This window comes from Centroberyx gerrardi, chromosome 14 (assembly GCF_048128805.1).
Source record: "Centroberyx gerrardi isolate f3 chromosome 14, fCenGer3.hap1.cur.20231027, whole genome shotgun sequence".
NCBI classification, from domain to species: Eukaryota; Metazoa; Chordata; class Actinopteri; order Beryciformes; family Berycidae; genus Centroberyx; species Centroberyx gerrardi.
In genome coordinates this window covers 27,096,614-27,108,713 of record NC_136010.1, presented here as the reverse complement: position 1 = coordinate 27,108,713, position 12,100 = coordinate 27,096,614, and the positions used below count along the sequence as shown (strand labels likewise).

The following is a 12,100-nucleotide window of genomic DNA, read 5'->3' as shown; positions in this document are numbered from 1 at the left end:
CAAAGTGTCCCCCCGCTGCCTTTGCCTCTTAGTTAAGTTGAGATTTGAGACAGTGCCAGCTCATACTTCCAATGGCCATTTGGCAACATCCCAAAACCACACACAAAATATGCTAAAAGCACTATGTGTTGTGAATGATTCATTTTCATGGCATCATTCTATTTTTTCTCCAGCCCATAAGTTGGTATGTCCACTCAGAATCCTAGCAGCTTGCGCAATCCTACTGCCACCTCAGAGGAAAACCTTGCCAGACCCTTGAATCCCATCAAAGCACTTCACGAGGCTGCATGGTAGAAGCCATGCTATGTTACTGTCCTGACAACTTTCCTCAGAAAGCCAGGTTGGCCATTACCTTCTACAGTGCTTACTGCCACTGTGTGATCTTGTCATCACTCCTGTCACTAGATTGTTATTCCTCTCTAACACATTGCCTCTCACCATCTGGCTGTACCGCCACACAGCAGCCAGCCACAACATCGCTGATTCAAACTCCCACTTCCACTGACTGACAGGCTGCTGTGACCCGGCTCGCTTTTCAAACTTTGCAAACTCTCACCGACAATTGAGTGTGGAGTAGGAGTGGGAAACACCACAGCAGGTGCTGTGGTTGCCTTGCTCAAAAGTAAACAATAAGGCCACTGAACCACTGAAAGCCAACATGGCTGTCAAGTGAAGCACTGGGAGCAAGCATCTAGCGGTTTGCTGATATATGGGGCCAAGGTTGGCCTTTTATAAAAAATGGGATCTGGTCCGGTCAGTGTTGTCCACCTCTGATATGATGGATATGACACAGTTTGATTGATTACATGTTTATTGTAGAACTGATCAATACTACACTGGTTGTCTATAGAAAGCTCGTCACCTGAACTGATTCCACAAAAGTGTACATAAAAAGGTTTTGTTGTTGTTGTTGTTGTTGTTGTTGTTGTTATGCTATTTCAGAGGCTTTTCCACCCTGCCAAGGATAAAATTCTGGGGGAAACACTGAATACTTGTAATTTGTTGGAATGAAAATGGTCAAATTTGAAGATATTGTATATCAGCCCAAAATATCGGCTATTGGCAGTTTCAATCCTAAAATATTATTATTAGCCTTCAAATACCCATATGAGTTAAACCCTAATCACGTTCATCAGGAATTCTTCAATTCAAAACTGGAGGGCTGAATCCCATCATATCAGTCATGTTAAAATCATGTTTATGATTTTAACACAAAGTTTAAGAAGACTGTCACCTTAGAAAGTAAAAGTGTGGGAAGGAGGCTTCACTGCGGTGTGCTATTGGAGTCAAAGCCACAGGCTGTGAACCCTTAAATCTCCTGACACAGGGCTCTATGATGAGGTTCAGCCTACTGTTTAGCCTGTACAGCTCAGTCAGGATGTGCTTGGGCACCTCTCTGTCCGACCAGCAACAAGGACGCACCAGTATTTAATCAAATTAGCCACGCAATAACTGCAGCGTATGCAAGGTCCACTCATCCTCTGCCAGTGGAGGAGTCGTAAAACCCCGGCAGGGGAGAGGACAGGACAGCAAGTAACAGCACTGGGGCTGCAAAGTGTCTTAAGTGGTAGAAAAAAAATCCCATGGCCCATTAATTTTCAAATTAAGCATTGCCTGCCAGCACCGATTTTGTCCTTAGTCATAAAGGGATTGATGTGGAGGTTACGGCTCCCCGTCTTCATGTGTCCTACCCTCGAGGCCTTGTCTCAATCAGCTCCCTCAGGTTGCTTTTTGTCTCTCTGTGTCTTGGTGTTAAAGCCAATTAACATGCTATGTTCGCAAGCATGCACCATGCAGGGCCGAATATGCCCAAACCTGCCTATCTGATTGCCGTAATTGCAGTGTGGCCTCATTATCTTGTCTAGCTAAGCGAAGAGACGGTGCAAAAGGGCCGCGTGCGTGCGTGCGTGTTTGTTTTTGCTTATGCTGTACATTTAATTACATCAGTTGGGGAAGTCACTTACATGCTGGTCTGAGGGGAGTACATTTTCTCAAAAACTGCCTTGACCTTATGTAAAACTGAGATTTGGTTTGCAGTACTGAGAGTAAACTATCTGGGAGCGTTGTGTTTGTGATTCATTTCTCTATGTAGAGAGGTGGGCAAATGGCACTGATTGTCTCTTAGCGGTTCATTAAGCAGCAATAAGGTCGAGCATTAGCCCTGAGCCATATGATATTCATGGCTGCTGATACCACTTAGCCAAGCATCTGCTTCTGCTGCTCTTGTCAGAGTCAATCTTTAAACAAGCCAAATAAATATGCCAATGATTATCATACACCGCTATAATCATCATCTGACAGTAGGCTGACAGAATAGATGGACTGATGTGTGCCATGCATACAAATAATAGACCAATTCAAAACATTCTTATGGTCTCAAGAATATGTGGTATGTAATATTTTGGGGATTTTGCTGTATGCAACTCCAGAAACCCGTTCATAAAGGTTAAACACACCTAGAGCAAGCCTGCCAAGACTACATCGGGGAATGTCAGAGGAAGATTTGGACACATTACTGATCCTGATCCCTGCTTAAAATGCTGAAACCTACCCAAGAGGAAAGTAACACAGGACTTGGTGCTGGTTGGGACATTCAAATGCGTTCAGTTTGCTCAGTCACCTTGCACATACAGTCCATCACTTTCAAGGTGCGCTCCCTAAGCAAGAACGTCATGATTAAATCATCAGAGGAGCAGCTGAAAAGAAAAAAAGAAGGATGTAAGGATGGAGAGAGGGATGAAGGAGATAGGCGGGGTACATATCTACCTCGGCGCGCCAAGAGGAATGACCTTGATTTATCAAGTCTGCACCACGTCAACCGCCCCACCCTCATAAATCCAAGGCTAGGTCCCTACGGATAGTTTTGATGATCAATAAAACATAATTGGATTTTTTGCACATATTTGACCAGAAGTGTTCCAAAACCAGATGGAAAACAGTAAATTCTGCCTTTTAATGCCAGTCAATGGCACTTGCTGTAAATAAATCTCCCAGAACAGCCTGCCCCTTGAGCCTTTATGTGGTGTCTACCAAGAATAATTATTTCCTAATGATGCCCATGTCGGGCCTTGTGTTCAGTACAAATTGCAAAATCCACATACCTATTACAACACACCACATTTTGAAAAACTGCTAAATGTGATTCTTGTCTACAATGTGGTCATGAGATATAATAAGATGCTGTAGTTGTTCCAAAATCATCCAAAATCATTCTAAAATCATCCTGGTAGGCTAAAGTGTACACCACGCACATACAATGGGGGTTGAAATTTGATATCTCTTTCCCATCTTTCCTGTCACTTTCCTTTCCATACTATCTAATAAAGAAAAGAGGCCTTCAAAAATAAAGATCTCAGCTTCTGGAACCATCCACCTGCAGTGGATGTAAAGTAACAATCATTTCCAGACTGACATTTCCATGTAAATAAGTGTCAGTCTTGCTACTATTTATAACAGATTTATATAACACAATAGTGAGCCAATCTATAGCCAGTTTATGAAAGATTTGCTGTTCTAAACACTCGATGTCTGATAGGTCTTTCCCGCCAAAAATGCTCTGCCATACAGGAAGTGATGCGTTTTACGTTTCTGATTTGTTTTGAATAAACAGAAGAAGAGCTGGGTAGTTAGCATGAGCAGTGATAGCCACCATGGCTGAGCAGACAAAGAAAAGAGAAACTCAAACTGCATCAACAGAAAATCCAAGGAAGAAGACGTCACAGTACTGGACACACTGTTTGATTGACAGGTGATCTCTGGGAAGTTCAGTGGAGAAACACCACAGTAATGAGTGCTGAGCAGCAAAGATGGAGACAAAATCACAATAATCCAAATGAGGTTCATCAAAAAAATAATCAAAACGAGGATTTCGCAGATTATCACATTAAAGTCCCCACTAAAATCCCATTTCAGGCCCTGTGTGTTTCTTTCCTCTTTTCTCTCCTCTCCTGACTCCTTCCTTAGGTGCAGCTGATGATGACTCGTTAGCACCTTTGAGTGCAGGCCTATGAAGATGACTGGTGGGTTTGGAGCGACGGACAGCATTCCCACTATTTTTGTTTTGTAGTCGTTTTCTTTTCTCTCTTTCTTTTGGGGAAGGAGGCCCGGCAGTCCAGTTTTCACAGCTTTGTTTATTAGTTTAGTTTACTTATGGTTTTGTATGGTTGTATGTTGTGTCCCCTGTTTGAGCAAGCCATAGTAGTAACAGTGTGAGTGATCAAATGGGGACATTACACTCAAAAATGAAAGACTTGATGATGTTTTCAGAATCCATCTCAACATGCTATTGTCCACTAGCTTGTGGGTTGTTGGATGTGCGCTGGTGGTTCTCAAACTAGGGTCCCGGGATCCCCTGGGGTCCCTTGAGGGTGTTCCAGCGGTCCCCAGTAAAATATGGAATAGTTTAATTTCACAAGAATTCACTAGAAATGATCCCAATTAGAGAATGTATAAGAATGACTATTGTAATCCTAGGTTTCACTCTGACCACTATTATGTTCCCATATACAGTGCAGACAGCGGACAGTAAAAATGCGCTGAAATGTGGCAGCATCAGTAAAAACATTCAGTCTAGAGTTCATTTTTAGAGTGCAAGACCCTTTCACCTCATTGACTCTGAAATTGAATCCTAAACTCTGATGGGAGGAAATGTGCTCCTGAAGCACAGGACAAAAGTGAAGTAAGACGGAGAAGGAAAGAGAGAGAGAGAGACAGAGAGAGACAGAGAGAGAGAGAGAACACACTCCATTAAATCAATTAAGTCGGCATGCTGCAGGAGCCTGGGCAGGAGGATAATTACTTAGGGAGAGTGATCAGAGACTAATCTAATGATGATGCCCTTTGCTACCCGCTACCAGACTTGATGAGGCAGCACTCCTGAGGGACTGGGCCCTGGCTGTGAAACTGAGGAAACACACACACACACACACACACACACACACACACACACACGAACACACAGGTGGTTGATGTGTATATGTCTCTGAGTAAGTGTGGGAGGGAGACAGAGAGAGAGAGAGGGTGTGTGTGAGGAAACAGGTAAGTTGGGTTCAACCCATATTGGTTGAACCCAACTGCTGATAGCTGAATCCGATGTCTCACAAAATGTCTCATGAGAATGAATTCAAGTTAAGAAATTCCCTCAGACAACCAGTGTAGTATTGATCGATTCTACAATAAATATGTACTCAAACAAACTGCATCATATCCATCATATCAGAGGTGGATGACACTGACTGGACCAGATCCGATTCTTTAATAAAAGGCCAATATCTATCCCGTATATCAGTCTAACCAAAATCAAGAGCAAAAGTGCACAGAAGGAGAGAACGAGTCGGAAAGCAAGAGAATAGGGTGGAGGGGCAGAAAAATTAGACCCCGGGGGGCTGCTTCCTCACCCAGTTTAACTGCTGTGAAATGAGCTGAAGCCATGAGGGAATTAACAAGGTGCTGTTTGAAAGCCACTTAATCGTCCCTCCAACATTCCCTCTCTCTTCATCCATCTCTCTCTCTTCTTCTTCAGTATGTTTTTCCTCTGCTCCCTCTTCCTCAACCTGTGTTCAGAGGTTTCGTCTCACCTTATTCACAGGAGTTTGATGGCTTGACTTGAAAAAGTGGTTCTGATTGACATCTTTCTATAGTCCAGCCATTGTGATTACTGGTTTTGGTTGACATCTTTCTTGATGAGACAACGTAGATTGGTTGAAACTCTGCTTCAGCATTATATTTTTAGTCTATCATGCTGCATATTAATCCTTTAACACCAGGCATGGCAGCAGCAAAACCAGTGTCTTCTTTGGGGAATCCTTTCCCAGATAGCAAGCGATTCCGGGCCAAATATGGTTGAGTTTAGCCACTTAAGGGTCAGTTATGGCAATGGCAAGTGTATTGTGGGCCAAAAGTGGCCCAGGTGTAACCAGACTTTTCATGTTTGTCACGGCAAAGTGGTTTCATCAAGGTTGAATTGTGGCTGTGTTCTGGCAGTCAGATTCGGATGGGTTCATCATTCCACGGTGGTATGTGGGCCGAAGGTGTGGTAATTGTGGGCCAGCACTGGGCCAGCACTCGGTTGCTATCTGGGTTATAAATGGTCCTTGGTCAATGTTATTGGTCACAAATAGCCAATGGGCATTTTTCCTGCTGTTAATACTAGGAGGGGGGAGAATTTTAAGGTGGATAGAGTCCTCCTTGAAGCTGATTGAATTTCGCTTTACCGGGTTGGGCCAATTTCTCCTTGAACACCTCTTTGCCTAAATGTGTGCCACCTAGAGTGAAGTTGTGTCCATCTTACTCCGTTGGCCTTGCTCCTTCCATTGACTTTGCCTCCATTTGCACCACCTCTAAATGTTTTTTCCCTTTCTGTTTTCTAGACTAACACTCTCCTTTCTATTAGTCAATCTCTCTCTTTTTTTTCACTCTCTCTCTCTTTCGTCTCTTTCCTCTCTCTGCGACATGGCGAAGGCAAGGATTATCCCTCAGTATATTTCCACTTGACAGAGACGGGGCTGCTTTTGAACTCTCACCGGATGAAGCCTCCTCTCAATCCGAGGCATGAGTGGCTGAGAGAGAGGGATGGAGTGGGCTGCGAAGATGGCGGTGATGTAAGGAAATAGGGTAAAGAGAAAGTAAGAGAAAGAGAAAGAAGTGGAGGGGAGGAAAGCAGCAGGGGCAAAGGGAGGGACGCAGGAGAGGAACAATAGGAGGAGATTACGCAGGGAGGCCGAGGCTCAGGTTGGTTGTTCAAGACACAGCTCAAGCTCCATCACCTCCCACTGATCCACTGCAGCACCTTTGAACAACCAATCCCCAGTGACAAGTCACTGGGGATTGAGATGAAGAAAGAATGTGGGCCTGCAGGGCCTAAATAAAAAAGAAGATGGTAAATTGATGGATTTTAAAAGGAGAGAACATGGGGAGAAGGGGAATGCCACTAGCCAGTATTTACCTTTGGCGTACCGAAAAGGGCAATTTCTTACGTTGGGTCAAAGACCATTGGATCCAGTACAATGACCAGCCTAGATTACTGTAACTTGTGCATTTGTATGCCTTGCACATCTTGCTGATTGTGAGAGTGTTTCAGTACAAAGCAGCAGACATTTACTCTGTGTACTCCTTCATATTCATGACATTACCAGTAACAACCACTTTAAATGCGTACCAAAGTTGAATGGATGATCAGACGCGATGTGCCACAGTTGGCCATGTTACTGAACTGAACTGACATATTTCCTAGCTGCTTCTATGATAGATGTCAAGGCATGTGGCATCATCAGCTTACTGCTGTCAGAGATACCAGGAGATGGACCATAGGCTGTAAAAAAAGATGGACGTAGTGAGTGTGACGTCACCCATAGGTTTCTGAAGGGACGTTTTGAAGCCAAAAGTTGGGGTCTACGAGCACCGCCATGTTGACATTTGTTGGAGCCGGAGCAGCCAGAGCAAAGCCGGGGGTTTCCCGCAGCGCCGCAGCGCCGCAGCGCCGCCTGCTATTGGTCTGTAATCGCCGACTTGACAATCACTGGACAGGCGACCTGTCAATCACTCGGAAAACTACCCCGTTTTTATAACCGTTATATCCCGTTAATCGCCATATGGACACATATTAGAAGAAGTAAAATGAGCTACTGAGGCCATAATCTCTTGTTGAAAAAATGTATTGACTTTATATTTTGAGTGAGAAGTTGGGCTGTGGTCCCATTGACTTGAATGGAGTTGCGCAGGATTTGGAGCTTTTTAGAGCCGACCCTAGCGGACATTAGAGGAACTGCAGCTTTCAGCCACTTCCTTATCGGCTTCAAAATTCACCCGTGGTTTTGGCCGCTTGGTATGGACACTTTAATTGGGCAGTGGGGGTGTCTTGGAATTCCACAATGCGAGGAGTTTTTGTTCCAAAACCAAGTACAAGCCAGGATTCTTAGCAGTCATTGCTGTTGATATACAACCCTATCAACCAGCAGATATATTATTGTCATTTTGTACTATGAGGCAGGAAAATCGTACTTATTGCACCTTTAAATTGACGCACCTATATATGAAACACCACATCTACACATTATCTGTGCTGTCCATGTGAATAAAGGGAGTTAATGGTGGCATAAAGGGGATCTGTTCATCTGAGCTAGACTGTGGATTGACCCTCTCCTGACTGGCCACCCCCTCCCACACAAGCACCCACTCACCCCCCACCCAACCCCTCCTTTCCTGGATAGAGAAAACATTGTCATAGTCAACAAGACAGATTCTGCGCTTGCAAAACACATTTGCAGATATTGAATGGATAACATGCCTCTTGCAACACTTCCAAGTCAAATAAGTAAAGCATGTTTTTAATAGTTTCGAAGCATATCTTACTTCTGTGGCTGCTCTGATGCTCTGTGGAATTGAACAAAAACAGATGTAAAATCTGTACCAATTCATCTAGTACATTTTCCTTTATTTTTCTTTGTTACTCATAATTTCTTTCTCCCCCCCCTGTTTTTGTTGCTATCTGTGCTTACTGTGTATTCACTATTCGACTAAGTGTGTGCATGTGTGTGTGTTGCCCGTAGTATTGTGTTTGTGTGTGTGGGAGCCAGCGTGAGCGTTGTGCGTGTGGGGGTGCATCTGTGAAGCACTAATGAGGATTGTGTGAGCTCTGTGTGTATATGTTGCTTTCAACCAAGTGAATAAAGGTTTAATTTTCCATCTTTTTCTTTCATGTCTTCCAGTAGAACTCCGGAGATAATTTGTATGATCACTTGGAACCTGTCAAACCCCTGGCAAGTTTTTGACTTTTTACCCTGCATGTTCATTCCAAACCACATTTCTTTCATGTAAAAAAAAGAGATATATAAAGATGTATATGTATATAAAAATATATATGCGTTTTCGAGTTAAGATTACTTTATTATCCAGCGATTTCACTCAATCAACTGATAGAAAGATACCAATAATAAATAGACCGATAAATAAATGAATGAAAAAAATAACAAGAGCCACACACATTCCTGGCAATGCAACGCTATGTTTTTCTGCATCATTTATCATAATATATCCGCCAAAACACACACACACACACCCACACACACACACACACCCGCACACACACATCTACTGCTACTACTGCATAATCATTAACATTCCCAACAGCGGGCGGTCTAGCCTTTTTCAACTCTGGAGGCGGGAGAGTGAGAAGGAGCCTCTTGTGTCTTTAATGGACGTCCATATGAAATATTTAACACCCTCCCATCCTGCGCCTGGTAATTGTCTCAGGCATGCTAACGGTTAGCAACTGCCTGTTAGGTGGCCGAGGAGGAGGAGGAGGAGGAGGAGGAGAGGAGGAGGGTGAGTATTGAGGTTAAAATAGCATTAACCTGCCAGCAGGTAAGTAGCATTTAAAAGGCATTAATGACATTGATCAAACACCCCCCGCCCCTCAGCATGCTTCTTATACCCTTCTGCTGGTACGGTGTCTACTGGCCTGCCTGCATGTCTGCCTGCCACTGATCTCTTCTCATGTGCTAATGTGATTTTGTATTAGGAGTTGCTTGTATTTGGGTGGTATATGTATTAGGGTAGGACCAATATATATGTGTGCTGATGTAACAGGACAGGAGTGAATTTACCTTATATTTCCATGTCCATTTTGTTTTCCTACTGGTTTTATTCATGATAATCTGGCATAGTGCCTTACCTAGCTGTGGTCAAGTTCTATGGTTCTGGTTTTAGCTCTGGCGAGCAGTGGTAGGTAGAAATTCAACCTCCGCTCCATTTATTAATGTAAGATGTTGTAAAAACGTGAATGACAAGCCAATCTGTACATATTATGTGATTTCTAAATGAACTGTGAATGTTTTGTAATTGTCTTTGTGTTTCTATATAATCTCCATCTTAAATCGCTAGCTTAATACCAACAGACTTTTGTTTAATTTTTTGTTTTTTACATGAATGTACAGGAGTAAGGAGCAGGATATTTTGTATCATCTTGACCGAGTTATTCTTTTTCTGCCAATGTGTCAATAAACGGGGGCACCTTCCTGACCGAGAGAGAAGTGGTCTTCAAAATAAGGGTTACACTGACACAAATTTTCTGTTACCCTATTAAAAATGTTCCTGTGATATTGCACTCATGTTTTTACTCCAAACAAAGCTCCAGCGGTTTGCAAACGTACTGAGAAATCTCCCTCTCGACAAGGTCTTGGTCCGACTGCTGTGTTTGTATATGGCCAAACGAACCAAACTAAGGGAGAAACTGAGCTAGAATTCAAAATAACTGCTCAAAACGCACTAGGTGTGAAAACGCCCTTCGTGTTAAATGCTGTTTCAGAGGCTTTTCCGCCCAGATAAGAATACAACTCTGAGTGAAACACTGAATACTTGTAATTTTGGGGATATTTTGGGCATGAAAATGATCAAATTTAAAGATATTGAATTTTGGCCCAAAATATGAGCTATCGGCAGCTTCTGTTGTTATTTTTATTACTATTCTGGGTTTCAGTTGAGAGTTTCAGGGCATTTTCAAACCAATTTGACTTTACTGCATTTATGCACTGGCTTGGTTACGTTTCAAACCATAATTTATCAACTAAAGCCACATTGGAGCAGTCATTTTCTTCATTGGTCAGAAATTCAGTGTGGGAAAGGACTTTCTACAGGGTAAACCAACACGGAGCATGAGTATCAGCTGTGCTTGTGGATCATTGCATTTGCTGTCAAACTCTTTGTGGGAATTGTGCCTGTTGTGGTCCTCATTATCCCTCTGTTGATGGAATAAGATTCTTAATAAATAATTGATAGCTTTTTCACTTAATTTCTCGGTTTTACATTTCAGCTAGAAACAGGAGATTCTGCTGACGCTCCTGCAAGTTAAACAACCGTGAACATTTTTTTATTTTCCTATTAAGCATGTTTCTGTGACATTGGCCTCGTTTTTAACCCATAATGCAAAGTGCTTCCTGCCGTTGTGTGGGATCATGGTTGGACCTTGTTACCACTCCAAATGAAGCTCTAGGGTTGGTTTGGAATCGTACCAAGAAACTGTTCTGTCAACAAGGTCTTGGTCCGACTGCTGTGTTCTCATATGGCCAAACAAACTAAGGGGGAAACAGCCAGGATTCAAAATAACTTATAAAATAACGGCTTTTCCATTCTGACAAGAATACAATTCTGAGGGAAACACTGAATTTTTTGCATGCAAATTGTCAAATTTAAAGATACTTAAAATAGTTCACCCAAAAATGAATGAAAAAATGAAATTTGATCCATTATTTCATGCAAATCAAGTCTTTTCCATTCTATTTAGCTTCCGCTTTGTGTGTGGAGGAGAGCGCGACAGTGTGCGACCTCCATCTGTGAGGTTTGGTATGCATGATTTGCATGAAATAATGGATCAAATTCTGTTTTTTTCCACTCACAGAGCAATCGTATGGCATCAGAAGACTTGGATTATGCTACATGAGCTGTATGGAGTAATTTTATGGTTATTTTTTGTTATTTTTTGGAACTCCAAAGATCGGTCCTCAAAGACTTCAGTTGTTTTGGAGAACGCTGCTATGAAGTTGTGCTGGCAAGCTCCGGGAGTGTTGTATGGACTAAGTAACTTCACCAGAGTTTCAATTGGCATGGGGGTGAGTAGATAATGACTGAATTTTTATTTACATTTTCCAAAAACTATTGGTAACGGTATTGGCCTTCAAATCCATATCGATTGAACCCTAACGTTTTACCTAAAGAAAATCTGCTCCTGAGTTCTAACAATGTCTTTTCCTTGAATGGTTCCCAGTAGCTTTGCATTTGTTCCTCAAAGTTGCTTTGGACAGCCTGACCCCCCCCCCCCCCCCCCCCCCCCGCCCCCTTTCCTTGTTCAGAAACCAGCCCACTGGCACTAAACTCCACAAGGAGGTGCGTTATCCCTGTGCTGTGAAAGCCTCCACTCCTCAACTAATTGAGACATCTGCAAATCCTGATAGAGTCACATCTCAGCCCCAAAACTTGGGGGCTCCCTGAGGGAAATCCTAAGTGTATAAGCATATTACAGCAGCCAAACATCCAAGCTGCCTTTTAAGTCACAGACTAACAGAGCTGGGGGCACTCTGTGCATTTTTACATTTTCATACCAAACTCA

At 42.9% G+C, this 12,100-nt stretch overlaps 1 protein-coding gene across 1 annotated transcript in view; it reads right to left on the bottom strand.

Annotated features, from left to right (window-relative positions):
* LOC144542315 (MORN repeat-containing protein 1-like) overlaps nucleotides 1-12,100 on the bottom strand; it is a 54,005-nt gene that overhangs the window by 23,464 nt on the left and 18,441 nt on the right. The gene's annotated exons all lie outside the window — the stretch shown is intronic.